Source organism: Crocodylus siamensis, chromosome 3, assembly GCF_052110815.1.
Source record: "Crocodylus siamensis isolate JL-2025a chromosome 3, ASM5211081v1, whole genome shotgun sequence".
Taxonomy (NCBI): Eukaryota; Metazoa; Chordata; order Crocodylia; family Crocodylidae; genus Crocodylus; species Crocodylus siamensis.
In genome coordinates, this window is record NC_143397.1 from 27,667,570 (window position 1) to 27,682,599 (window position 15,030).

The following is a 15,030-nucleotide window of genomic DNA, read 5'->3' on the forward strand; positions in this document are numbered from 1 at the left end:
AATGCATAAATATAAAGAATGTAATTTAATAGTGGAAATGCAGCCCAACTATAATGCATTATACTGCAGACAGAGCTGAATTAAACTATCCCGATGGATTCCTGTTTGGAAACACTTCTTTAAAACAGGAAGACCTGTAATCACAAGGTTTATAACTGAGCTGAGGGATTGTTTTAGTAAGTTTGCTGATGAGAGCTGCATAAGCAGAGAGCAGGAATGGTAGAGAGCAGTGGCAGAAGCAGATGTATATAGTTCTTGGGAAGGTATGTGAGAGAGGGTCAGACTATAGAAAGAACATGAATAGTCAGTGTTGTCCCACAAACTTGGGTGCTTCAGAGCTGAGACCAATTAGCTAAGCAGACTTGGAATCAGTTTAGCAAACATTGAAGCTAAACCTATTTAAAACATTAAGATACAGGCTAAAGGTCTATCCAAGTAAAACAGCCCATTCAGCTACTGTGATTAAAACACACCAGTTTTTATAATCAGTAGCTTACAATGTTGTGACATGGTTGGCATCATGTCTAGGGACCTACTTGAATTCACGGAGGAAGTGGGCTGTGCAGCAGATCCTTTAATTTTGCAGGTTCCTCATTGTGCCAACACCCCGGTGGCTGGCAGATGGGCCCCATTGCTCACTCCTGATCAGCAGGGAGGTGAAAACTGCAATTTTAAATATGGCACCGGTTCTGCCTTCCAGCCAGTCAGCAGCAAGTAGCAGGGGCACCAGGACCACTCAGCCAATCAGCAATGGGGTGGGGAGGGAGTACACAGGGGAACCTGTAAGATTAAAAAAGCTGTCATGTAGTCTGCCATGAATTCGGAAGGTCCCTAATCATGTCTGACTGTCTTTGACTTCCCAGCTCAAATGCACAGGTATCTATTTACAGCTGGGTTAACTGGAGGTTGGAAACTCATGCCTCCAGAGCCAGATGAGATGCCTGAACTGCTTTGACATCCCTTCAAGAACAGCAAGCTGATGGATGAGGGAATCAACAAGGACTGTCTGCTTTCCCTCCCATCATAACAGGTGTGAGCAGTTATACTTCTAGAGACCTTTGTGAAGGGAGAGCAGCAGAGGCCATTATGCAGAGCATCCTATGGATGGCACCCTGTTGACTCTGTCCTGTCCAGCCCCTTCTCCTTGGATGGCTGCTGTTCCGTCAAGGACAGGTTCTGTGGCTGCTAATGATAGGGAGAAATAAATTCTCTTTGTACTGGACCTGCTGGTGTTTCAGTGTTGCAGTGACCACTTGGTCCTCAGCACACTGATTACCTTTCACAGAGGTTGTAGAGTTTAGAGTCCCTCTAACATGGGCCCCCACAAGTAATGGGTGAGGCTTCTTCCTTTCTTTTTCCTCACCCTATCTGGATTGCTGCTTGTTCTAGCTATATAAAATATATTACACATTAAGTACTCCACATTCCTCTCAATACCCATATGCAAATAAATAAATCTTGTTTCAGATAAGTTTGAAAGTAGAGGTGCAAACAAAATGAATGCAGGTTCCCCTCCTAATACTTAATTCAGGTAGGGACCTGATTACATCAGAATACCAAAGAAATCACCAACTTCTTCATTTCCCATAACCTTCTAAAAGTAATAATGAAGCCACTAGAAGCATAAAATTGAAGAATAGTTCAATTCCAAGCAGGGGATGATATTTCATCCGCATATGCTATTTATAAGAACAATGCTGCAATAATGTGTCAATGTTTGTGTTTACACATCATAGTGAAAAAAAAAGGGTGCAAAGGGTTCAGAAAAAAAGCTACAAGGATGGCTGGAAAACCTGTGTTATAATAAGTGCTCTAAAGTTGCTTATTTTGTTTTTCCAAGAGGAGTTTAGCACATGACTTGATGATGGCTCATATGTGTCTACACCAGAGTTGCTCAACCCATAGCCCACAGATCCAGCCCCCAGAACTGTATTATGCAGTGGGGAGCCCTGTGGGCTGCAATCCTGCACACTAGATCAGGCATGCAAGGCAGCTCAGGCCCAGGCAGAAGCAAGAGGTATTCAGTGTAGCAGACAAAGGCATAATAAGATCCAGGGTCTGAAATTACTCGAATTCAGATTAGAAAAAACTCAGTTCTTTAAACAGCAAGACTACTTGACCATTAAAACAAATATTAAAATAAAAATAAATATATGGTTTATCTTTTTGAGCAGTGGAGCTTTCAGAGTGGTGGGCCAGGTACTTGTGACCTGGCTACACAACCAGCCACCCTTCCCCTCTTGTAGAGAAGGGTGATGGGAGAGAGAAGGGTAGAAGGTGTCTGCCAGTATCAGAGGGAGGGGGATGGAAAGAAGGATGCAGAGAGTGAGGAAGAGAGCAGAAAGTGGAGGGCTGCAGAGGGAGAATCAGCAGCACTGCACAAGACAGGGAAGGGGATTTGCTAGGCCAAGCTGCTTATTGATGATACCCTGTGCCACAGGCTGTGTCCAGTCTCTCTGGCTAGGGACAGACATTCAAAAAGCCCGAGCCTGAATTGATTCAATCTCTGCAGGTTAGTCTGAGCTGCGCAGCTTAAACCTATTAATAACTGGACAGACATTCTCTGTTAAATCAGGATATGCAGCAATGTGCCTGCAGTGACTCAAGCCAGAAGCTGAGGGAGAGGGAAGGGGTGGCGTGCAATAGAGCATGCCTGCCAGCCACTGCCAAAGGGGAGAGAAGAGAGATGCCCTCCAAGGCTCTCACCTCTACCTGCTGGAGTGGAGGGGTCATGGCCAGGCACCAGCCCAGGCTAGCATTACACACGGGATGCCAGCCATCAGTTGGGGTGGGGGAAGCTGCTGCCAGACTGAGTGAGGGTGGGGAAAAAAAGTCCTTTTACTGAAGCAAGTATGTATTGAACACAGCAATTTGCAACCTCAAGCATACAACAGGGAACTACCAAAAATCTTTGCCTAAGCTAAGATACAGCCCAGGAAAACACAGCATACACAACTTAGTCTAACTCAACACATAAAGCAAGAAGACAAGAGAAACATTTGCATAAGTCTTACATGATCCTGAGGGCAGAGTGTCTCTTTACAGCCAGGCATTCAGCAAGGCTTTGTCTAAGTATTCCCACCTTTTACAGGTTCTGCTTTGTAATATAAATGTAGTTCTCTGCATTCTTTGGTAAAGCTGTCTGCAACATTCTCCTGTTCCCTAAACTCCCAACTACAGCGCATGTGCATAATGAGTGGCAGGTCTGTTAGAAAGGGAATATTGTTAGAAATGGAGTATTGTTAGATATGCACAGCTTGCATCTTGCACCTGATAAGAAAGAAACACTGCCAAGGACTTTTTTCCTTGCCCAGCCTTGCCACAGCTTTTCTTATACTAAATCGCAGACTCTCCCCCAGCTTCTCCCTAGCCTTTCTCATACAGATTACAGAAGCTGGAATTCAACTGACTGTGTCCTTGAAAGGGGGGGCGGGGTTTGAACTCTTGGTGACCTATAGTAGTCTCTGAGCATGCTTAATTAGCTGATGCATATTTACCTCTCTGCCCTGCATACTTAAGTAGTTAATTATACTATACATGCGATGTATGTAGTGATGTAACCACATGTATGCTTGTATGAAACGGAAGTGAGCTGTAAGAGTTCCTGTTTCTGCACACGTGCCCAGGAGGAAAAAGATAAATACAGCCTGCAAAATTCCTTGGTGGGTTCAGAGTAATCTGAGTTTTTGACTCTGCTCTGACCCTATTTGCAAATACACCTTTTGTGCCATCTAATGAGTGTGTGTCTGTGATTTTGGTGGCCTCCAGAGAAACGAACCGCTTTAAACATCAATCTGGCACCCCAGATGGGACGTCTCTGGATCACCTCGGGGCTCAGTGACAAGATCGTCTCTGCCACCATGGGGAGTGCGCACCGAGCCACCTTTTTGGGCTCGCCCAGGGGGTTTGAAACGTGAGTCGGGGTACCCGAGAGATTAAAGGCTCCTGTGCAAAATTTTTGGTTTCTGAGGACGCCAGACACACATTCCAGCATTCTGATCAAGATCTCTGGGGTATCTGAGTGAGTATACGAATTCCCTTGCCCAATTTGGTCTGGATCCGGGAACAACGACGCGTTCGATTTGGTTTAATACTGGGAAATTTTCGGCCTGGCATATGCGAACCGTCTGTAACTAGGATCTTTTGGTATTTGGTGTGCGTTGGATGCACTTTTGTGAGCATATGGGTGCGGGTCGCTCCCGTGTAGAAAACTCGGATACGCCTTTAAGTTATATATTACAAAACTTCAGTAAATTTGCAAAGCAGGCAGATTATGGAGTGAAGATGAAAAAGGGTGATTTAATTAAGTTTTGTCAACTCGAGTGGCCAACATTTGGGGTCCACTGGACCCCGAAAGGATCCTTTGTGGTAAAAAAAGTGATAGCTATCCATGAAATAGTTATGCAGTATGGATATTGAAATCAATTTCCTTATATCGATTGTTGGTTGTGGGTGGTTCAAAATCAGCCACCTTGGATTAAGAAATGCTTAGTAAAGTCTCATGTGATGGTTGTTAAAGGAAAGACTCGAGGAGGACCGCCTGTACTCCCTGAGTCTAATGAGGCGGGGAATGCTGAATTGGCTGAGTATCGGACCTGCTCTCCGGTCACCCTGTCAGGTAGCGAGGATGAATCAGACACCTCCTCGGGATCCAGTCCCTCTGCACCACCGCTCCCTCCCTCAGGGAAACCATCACCGGCGTATCAAAGCATACCTAATGATTCAGAGCGTAAGCCTCAGCCAAGTGCCCCATCTGAATCAGGGAATAAGGGCTATTATTTGCGCAAGACTGTAGAATCACAGCGGGTGCTGAATTGCCCGATGCGAGAGGTTATCGGAGAAGGGGGCAATGCAACTTTTGTCTACATCCCATTTAGTACTTCAGATTTATTTAACTGGAAGAATCAGAGCCCCTCTTTTCGTGAAGACCCTGAAAAGATGAGGGACCTGTTTCAATCTATAGGGCAAACCCATCGACCCACTTGGGCTGATGTCCAGATAATGCTCCAAACCCTCCTGACCCCGGAGGAGAGAAGATTAGTGTTGGGGACGGCAGAGCGCATTGCAGCAGCCAGGGTAGAAGTGGAGGGAGCTGCTGGTCGTACCTTGCGTGATACCTGCCCTGTTGAGGAACTGAGATGGGATAATCATACTGCAGAAGGAAGAGAGCTGAGTGCACGGTATCTGGGGATTATAGTGGAAGCAATGGGGAAGGCAGTGCCTTGGGTTACTAATCTGTCTAAATTGTATGAAGTGAGACAGGGAAGAGAAGAGGATCTCTCAGCTTTCCTCGGGAGGCTGTATGAGGCATTCCACAGGTTTTCGGACCTAGATCCAGAAGCCCCAGATAATCAACGCATGGTAAATCTTATGTTTATTGGTCAATCCGCTGCTGATATTCGTAAGAAGTTACAGAAAACTGAGGGAGGTGCTGGGAAACCGATTTCAGAGCTGGTGGAAATTGCATATAAGGTATATGGAAATCGTGAGCATATGCAGGAGCGCAAGGAGGATAAAAAGGCTCAGCAACAGATGGCAGCGCTGGCAGCTGCTATAACTGGAGGTAACCCTGGAAAGGCTGGGATGCAGAAAGGGAAAGGAGAAAGAGGGGGAGCAGACGTTTGTGCTTACTGCAGGGAGAAAGGACACTGGAAGAGGGAATGCCCAAAGTTAAAGGAGAAGAGAGAGGGTGAACCAAGAGGTCACCTCATGTGGGCAGAGGAAAAGGGTGAGGACACAGAATGAAGGGGGCGGTGATCTAAGACCACTACCCTTCGGGTTGGAGCCCGAGAAGATCCCATGGTAACCATTAGGGTTGGTGGCAAAAACTTTGTGGATACTGGGGCTACATTTTCAATTATTCCAGAAAACCCCCCCTGTGCAGGAACTAGTGAACAGCATGTTCTTGTGGAAGGGATTGAGGGAACGCAATCCCGACTCCCTGTTTGTAAGCCACTTCTCACCAAAGTGGGGGACCATTTGCTTGAGCACTCCTTTGTATATTCTCCAAGTTGCCCGGTTGCACTACTTGGGCGGGACCTACTCACAAAATTGCAAGCTGAGATATTTTTCAGAGACAACCAGATGGTGGTCCAGCTACCTGTCAAGCAGAGCTCGAACTATCAGATGGCTCTCCTGGAGGACCGACGCCCTGTAGTAAGTTCTGAAGATCACATGACTGGAGTAGATCCTTCGGTATGGGCTGATGGAACCCCTGCATGAGCTAAGTCGGTCTCCCCGGTAAGGATCATACTCAAGGATGGGGAGGGGCCCGTTTGGGTAAAGCAGTATCCACTCAGCCGAGCGGCCAGAGCTGGACTCAAGCCGTTAATAGAGAAATACAAGAAGTGCGGATGGCTAGTGGAAGGATCCTCACCATATAATACCCCCATTCTTGGAGTGCCGAAGGCAGATGGGGTCTCATACAGACTGGTCCAAGACCTGTGAGCAGTAAATAAGGAGGTCCTTTCAGACCATCCTGTAGTCCCGAACCCACACACGATTTTGACACAAGTACCGGGGGAAGCTGAAATATTTTCTGTGCTAGATTTGAAAGATGCTTTCTTCTCCATTCCCCTTCACCGAGAGAGTCAAAAATTGTTTGCTTTTGAACGGGAGGATCCAGATACTTTCCATAAAGCCCAACTCATGTGGACAGTTCTTCCACAAGGATTCATAGCAGCCCCCCATATTTTCGGACTTGCCCTTCAGAAGGACTTGGAGGAGTGGAAGGGATCACACCCTGCAGTGACTCTCCTCCAGTATGTGGATGACCTGCTAGTTGCAAGCCCAAATTTGCAACTCTGCAAGGAAGCCACCAGGTCACTGTTAAACACCCTAGGGGGAAAAGGATATAAAGTCTCTAGAGAGAAAGCCCAAATATGTCAGCCTCAAGTTACATTTTTGGGATATAAGCTCTCAAAAGGAGTCAGAGCCCTGAGTGCAGATTGCATACAGGCAATCCAAGGTCTAACCTCACCTAAGTCACCCAAGGAGCTGCGGGCATTTCTAGGGCTAACTGGGTTCTGTCAACTATGGATACCAGATTATGGTGGGAAGGCTAGACCACTGTATGACTCACTGACTAAGGAGAGTCTCACTAAATGGAAATGGAATAAAGAAATGCAGCATGCCTTTGATCTGCTTAAGGCAGCATTAACCCAGCCCCCTGCCCTGGCCATCCCAAATAGTAAAAAGCCATATCGACTGTAAGTTCATGAGAATAGAGGGGTCGCATCAGGGGTGCTGACACAGCCATCAGGCCCAACCTGGAGACCCATGGGATATTACTCAAAGGTTCTAGATCCAGTTGCACTCGGGTGGCCAGCCTGTCTTCGGGCTGTGGCAGCCACAGCAGTGGTTGTTGAAGAAGCCCAGAAGATAGTCATGGGTGCGGATATGGAAATACGCACCCCACATGGAGTTCCCCAGATTCTAGGGACTGAGGGAGGAAAGTTTCTCAACCCCTCCAGACAATCATGGTATGAGATATTTTTGCTCTCTAATCCAGGACTTACTTTCAAACATACTACAGCCTTGAACCCTGCAACCTTGCTGCCGGAGCCAGGGAAACCGACGCATGACTGCCTTGAGGTCCTGACTCAAACCACACAGGTGCGGCCTGATCTTGCTGAGGACCCAATTGAAGACCCAGATGCTGAATACTTCGTAGACGGCTCCAGCTCTGTCATCGATGGAAAAAGACGAACAGGATGTGCAGTGGCAACCTTGGATAAGGTAGTATGGAGGGAGTCATTGCCGAGCTCATGGTCGGCACAGGCCGCAGAACTCACTGCGCTCACCCGAGCATTACAGCTGGGGACAGGCCAGCGGGTTAATGTATACACTGATTCTCACTATGCTTTTTCTACGGTCCATGCGCACGGACTATTGTGGAAAGAAAGGGGTTTCATTACGGCTTCTGGGAATAAAATTGCTAACGGCCCTCAGATTATCAAGCTACTAGAGGCACTCCACCAGCCTAAAGAGGTAGCAGTCATTCATGTGCGGGCCCATGGGAAGGCTGCTGAGGAAAAGCATAAGCTTAGAAACGCAAAGGCTGATGCGGCAGCAAAGGAAGCCGCATTTATTGGTGGAGAAGCGGAGGAAGTATCCAGGCAGGTCTTGTCCCATGCCATATGGCCATACGTCCGGGATTTAGTCCCGCAGTATTCCCCTGAAGAAGATAAATTTGCACAGAAGGCTTGTGCAGAAAAGAACTCCCGGGGTGGTGGATAGTACCGGGAGGAAAGGTCATGATACCCAGGCCATTGCTTCGGGAGGTGCTGGAACAGCTCCATGCAAGAACCCATATGGGAGGCTTGGCTATGGGTGATCTAGTGATCCGCCAAGCAGTAGCCCCAGGGCTATATGTAGAAGCTCAGCATATTGCTACCAGGTGCATCACATGCCAGAAAGTAAACCCTCGAAGGAAACCCCCTGTGCCAATGGGAGGTAGACCCTGGGCAGCGTACCCTGGACAAGCATGGCAGATTGATTTTGCCGAGCTCCCATGGTCCGGACATCATGGGTTTTTACTTGTCATGGTAGACCAGCTCTCTGGTTGGGTCAAGGCATGGCCCACCAGGACTGCCACTGCGGCTACAGTAGTGAAGTATTTGTTGCAGGAGATCATTCCCCAGTATTCTCTGCCTGAATCCATCGAGTCGGATCAAGGACAACACTTTGTGGGAAAGGTAGTTCAAGAAGTCGCACAAGCTCTCAAGATCACTTGGAAACTACACACACCATGGAGACCACAGAGTTCAGGACAAGTGGAACGTATGAATTGGACCTTAAAGACTCTACTCACCAAAATCTGTATTGAAGCACGCCTTAAGTGGCCTCAAGCATTGCCGCTAGCTCTTACTTGCATTCCAAATACTCCCCAACGGGGCATTAAATTAACCCCATATGAAATTATGTTTGGCAAGCCCCCTCGAGTCTTACCCCCTGGGATGCGAGAAAATGTAACTTTTGAATTAGGTAATAGTGAACTTCATATGTACATTGTTGCTTTGCAGTCTGTCTTGTCTTCTTTTCACAGGTATGCAGCCTCCTTTCAGCGTCTGCCTTTAGATGTACCGGTACATGACTTCTGCCCGGGAGACTGGGTCTTGGTGCAGCGGTGGAAAAAGGAACCTTTGACTGAGAGGTGGAGTCGCCCTTTCCAGGTACTTCTAACAACCCACACCGCTGTAAAGATTGCTGGCCGTGTCCGTTGGATACACCATACCCATGTGAAACGACATCCACGAGCGTCAGAGGACACCAACTCCCAGGACGAACTCACTCTGGAAGCTGAGTCGTCCTCGGAACAAGAAGCCAGCAAGTGGAGCTGTGAACCCACTGGTGATCTCCAAGTGCACCTGAGACGGCTTAATCAAAGTTCAGAAAATTAGACAAGAAAGTAAAAAGAAAAAGTTTAGGCTGTATTTGATCTCAAGAAAGGGAGAATATGGTGGGAATCTTAATATGCTTTGTTGTTATCTATGTAGTAAGAGAAGCAGGATTGAGCAGCCCTAGCCGCCAGCCTATATCCCCGCTTCCCCCAATTGCTCCCCCAGGGACAAATTTGTATGTTGACATGATGGAAAGAATTGCAGGTACCTTCAATCTCACCAACTGCTGGGCCTGTGGGGGACTCCGAGAGGCCAGAGAACAGTGGCCTTGGAGGGCTTTTCCTTTGGCCCCAAAATGGTTGGTAAGTGATAAGGCGGATGTTAAGAGTACTGGTCAAGAATGGGATGAGAACTGCAGCTGGGATCTTTCCCAAGTGGCATTAGGAGAGTACTGTCTCACTAGATTGATAACCACCACAGTTGAAGGGATGCAAGTTGCAGCAGTCCCCCTCAAAGCGCAGACTGTAGCAAAAGTCATGGTACTCAGAAAAATTCCTCGTAATTATCTTGATCTGCCTAAATGAAAATGGGGAGCAGAAAGCATCTTGAGGGGGGAATATTGTTAGAAATGGAATATTGTTAGAAATGGAGTATTGTTAGAAATGCACAGCTTGCATCTTGCACCTGATAAGAAAGAAACACTGCCAAGGACTTTTTTCCTTGCCCAGCCTTGCCACAGCTTTTCTTATACTAAATCGCAGACTCTCCCCCAGCTTCTCCCTAGCCTTTCTCATACAGATTACAGAAGCTGGAATTCAACTGACTGTGTCCTTGAAAGGGGGGGGGCGGGTTGAACTCTTGGTGACCTATAGTAGTCTCTGAGCATGCTTAATTAGCTGATGCATATTTACCTCTCCGCCCTGCATACTTAAGTAGTTAATTATACTATACATGCGATGTATGTAGTGATGTAACCACATGTATGCTTGTATGAAACAGAAGTGAGCTGTAAGAGTTCCTGTTTCTGCACACGTGCCCAGGAGGAAAAAGATAAATACAGCCTGCAAAATTCCTTGGTGGGTTCAGAGTAATCTGAGTTTTTGACTCTGCTCTGACCCTATTTGCAAATACACCTTTTGTGCCATCTAATGAGTGTGTGTCTGTGATTTTGGTGGCCTCCAGAGAAACGAACCGCTTTAAGCATCAGGTCTTTGCCAAAACCTCCCATCTCTTGATCTGGTCCTGCAGGGCTTGGCTCTCGGCTCACAGGTGCAGGGCTTGGATCTGCACACAGGGAACTAGCTTGCCTCTTTCCCCACCCTCTGGGACCGCTGTGGACTTAACCCCCTCCCTGCAGGCAAGCTGCAGAGACTGCAGCCAAACCCTTGAGGGTTCCAGGGGAGCGAGGGGACAGAAGAAGGAATTCATTCACTTCCTGCCTGGCTGCAGGCAAGGGCTGTAGGCCACAGGGTTTGCCAGCAGGGTGAGAAGGGATGGAGGGAGGAATTTGCCTCAGGGGCCCTGGCAGGCCAGCATCTGCCCACACCCCACCCCTATTCTGGCTACAGAGTACAGAAGAGGCACCAGCCCAGCTCTCTGGAGCAGAGAGCAGAGCCCTGTCCAGGGCTGCAAAGCATCTGGGATGCTGGGGGACTCTGGTTTAACTTAAACTAGGAGGGGGTCTGGGACAGATGTTGCATAAACCGGTTTAACCAAAATCAGTTAAATCTGACACTACATTCAACCAGGTTTATCTAAAACCAGTTTCAGCCATTTTCAAACTGGTTTATGTGCACTGAACATCTGTTCTGTTACAGATTTAAACCAGTTTGTGATCACTTGTGATGTCTGTCCCTAGCTTTCAGGGACTGGATAAAGCCTGTGGGCCATAGGGTGAGCACCACTGTGTTCAAGTGAGTCAAGGTTAATCAGAAGTTTATGGGTTTGATGCAGGAATGGGTAAAACTGTACAATTTATTTTATGCCTAATGGACTAGAGACCATAATGGATCTTTCTGGCCTTAAAACAGATGGATTTCAATCAGGTGCATGAAGATTTAACCATATGTTCTGGTTAAAAATCAAATGAGCATCACCTGCAAAAGTTTTTTTAAGCACTGAACACTTACCACAGGTATGAGTTTGGGGTTCATATACAACTCTTTGGAGATTAAAAAAAGGGGGTAGATCCTCCACTGGTAGATGGTAGAATAGTACCATTCATTAAAGCAGACCTTTTCCCAGCCTTTGCAAGCCTTGTGACATATCCCTCTTCATTACCATTCGCTTGCTCTGCTGCCTTGTTATTTTTCCTGTGTTCATTAAAACTCACTGCTGTTTTTTTGTCAGGAAAGAAGTCTCTATCAAACCTGACATTCTGGTTAAGTACTGGTCTCAGACAACAAGGAACTATATTAGCTATTTCTTGTTTTTTTAGTTCAAGGAGTAACATATAAACATGAAAATCTTTCCATTAGTGAAAACAATAGCAAGTGGTATATCTACTGTTAAACATAACATTAACGTGCCAGCAACTGTTTGGGGCACATTTTATTACCACACAAGCTCATCTAGGCTGAATATGCCAATAGCATCCATGGAATACCTCGAGGCAACTGGCAGTGCTTGAATTTTGAGCCTATACCTTTGAGAGAACGTGAAGCTAAGATGACCCCAGGCAGCTCTGCTGAGCATTGTGAAATGGTATCTCCCCAATATTAGTGTCTTCCTATCATAATCCTTCTGCACAACCCTGAGGCTACCATTGAGGCTACAAGACATCCCTGAAGGGCAGTATGTGATTGGAGAAGTTTTTAAAAAGAAAACTTCACATCACTCTCTTAATGTCATTATCTCTCCACACTTAGACACACAAAGCACCATGTATTATATAAAACCACAAATGAGCTAGCTTTCTGCACCTTAAAAGTGACCACGTCAAAGATATCCTCTTTGGCTCTGGTGCTGCTTTGCGATTTTTCTTTCCTAAACAGTAGTCCCTATTAGGGTTTGCAGCAGAAATAAACTTCCCTTGTAATATAGTGCTTTGGACTAGATTGCTTCCTTGCACAACTCCTTTTCTTACCAATTACTGGATCTTTTTGTTTAAAAGTTGTATTTTGGATCCAGGATTATACATTTCCTCCTATCTTTACTCTCTGTTTTTTTCTAGAGTCCTTCCCTACTCCAGGGCTAACTGGACAGTATATATTAGCGTCACTATCGATTTTATTTCATTATGCCTCTTTCCCTTTCTACCACTGTAACATGCTCTATTAAATCTTTAAATGATCCTAGAACATAGAGTGTATTGCTCATATACTCCTTGCTATCACAGAGAACATAGATTATGCTGAAGAATACAGTAAGTGGACACCATCAGAATTAGGCATTTAATAGTCAGATTTATTTATATTTATTATGGTATTTCTTATTCTAATTAAAGACAGTAGTACAATATGAGATGATACATGTAACAACACCGATGCTATGCTCTTTTTATTAAAATGACCAATTTTAAATGTGTTTATTAAAATATAAAATATATTTTTATTATTTAAATTAGAACCACATGCTGACCTTTGCATCTGTCATTGACTTTAAATGCAATGTCTGAAAATTATTTTGGTGTTTTGGTGGGTTTAATTTGAACCTGAGATTTTGGCCCTCTGCTGAACTTTATTAATAGCTTTTTTTTTTTTAAGGAAGAACAAGAGAAATGAGGTTTGCAGAGATCACTCATGTCAGCTAAACAATAAACCCAAACAGAAGGGTTTTCCCCAGTTAGAATATAGCTTAGCTAAAAAAAGATGTTAATAGCAGTTGGAATACAGCCTCCCTAAAAACGCTAAATGGGGCTGTGGAGAAAACACAGGAAAAGAGTGATCTGAAGTTTTAACACACATTTTCTCTGCTCCTATTTTTTGTGAGAAAGCCATTGAAGTCTGAAATTCATTACTGGGAGAATTCTAAAAGGCAAGCCCCAAACTCTTCTGCAAGGAGGTGCTGGTACAGAGAATAAGGATTCTTAAAGCACATTTATGAGCATCCAGACAACTGGTTTATCAGTGCTTTCGGACAGTCATTTTCCCCTATCATACAAGATATCTAAGTAACATTCTTATGTTTGTTTTTAAGGTCATTAAGCTTACAAAGGCCAGGTAAATCTATGCAGCTCACCTGCTTATTGTGGAAAGGAGCTGGGAGACCAGTGGAGACACTTCTGCTTTACGAGATGTGAGACAATGGAGGATAGGCCCTCTTCTAAGTAAGCATACAGGCATTTTTCATTGACCATCTATCAGAGGGTGCCATGGAGCTGAGAAGGGGGGAAGCGTATTGCTAGCTTTCTGAAACCTCATTCCAGAGATCAAGTCATCTGGTATTGCTGTGCTGTGAGGTATGCAGCCACCATTGTTTGCACAACTATCTTATGTTAAGGTATTGCAGACTAGGAGTCCTTTTTGGGTGGCTCCTCACTTGTCTCCCCAAGAAAAAGATAAATGACATAATCAGTGTATGACTTCTTTCCCTGTAGAATAAGCATAATAATCTCATTCAAAGACCAAACATGTCAGGCATCAAGGCATGATCATCCATCAGGTAATGGCATTCTCTGATGTCCTTGGCATTGCATGACAGATGGCACAGATGTCATAAAGTATATCATATCATCTTGCTACATGGCATTGCTACAACAGCAGCTTCTTGCACTAACTTTTAACATTCCAATTCCCACGTGACATCCTGCCAGTAACTTCTAATAGCTGTAAAATGTCTCTTCCTCAGAATATATATAGGGGATAGAAACTATAAAAGATCCTAGTTTTACGTTTGCTACAGAAGGAAGAAAAAAGGATGCCATGTCAGCTAAAAACACCACCTGGCAGGAATGGTGCCATGACATCCTTTTGCAGCCACATGCCACTGGGACTGGAAGACCACAGCAAAAAAAATTCCGTTCTCTGGGGTGGATCGGATTTGTAAGAAACTGTGGAGCAATGAATGCAGTATGAAAAAAATGACCCTAAATCCAAACAACAAAACATCTGATAATTAAAAAATGGAACTGAAAGTGAGAGGTGACTTGCTATCACCTGATTTTACTCCAGCAGAGGTGTGGGCAGTGGCAAGTCATAAATCTAAAGGAGCAGACATGGAAAGCACATCTTATCCAAGCCACAAAACTGTAGGAGCTCCTCTTCTCTTTTTAATCCTCCTTATTTTAGTTCCTGGTTATGGAGCTATCACAGACCAGGAATACAGAAACTGCCACATTAAATCAGACCCATAACAAAGCATCCTGTTTCCGATGAAGATACAAGAACCAAAAGAAAGTTGTCAAATAATATATCCCTCATGTAGGCCTCATTTTGATCTCTTACAGCAGTTGGCTTAAGACCTGATATGTGAGGTCCAATGTCACCTCCAAACATTTCTTTATTAATTATAACAGTATATTTTTATTGATATGGATATATTAATATCAATATAACTGCACAGCTCTTTGAGGACCCTAGAAGTCATAGAGATGGCAAAAAGAATGGGAGAAAAAAATACCCTGAAATACCAGTAGTCTCAAGATGGGTCTTAATAAGTACTGGGAGCGGTGGGAATAGCTTTGATGCTGTTTTGACTGGCAGATTAACATTTAAAACACAAATAAACCAGTAAACCCCACATCTTGCAA

At 45.1% G+C, this 15,030-nt stretch overlaps 1 protein-coding gene across 1 annotated transcript in view; it reads right to left on the reverse strand.

The window, feature by feature from the left end:
* PLCXD3 (phosphatidylinositol specific phospholipase C X domain containing 3) overlaps nt 1-15,030 on the reverse strand; it is a 140,770-nt gene that overhangs the window by 51,902 nt on the left and 73,838 nt on the right. The gene's annotated exons all lie outside the window — the stretch shown is intronic.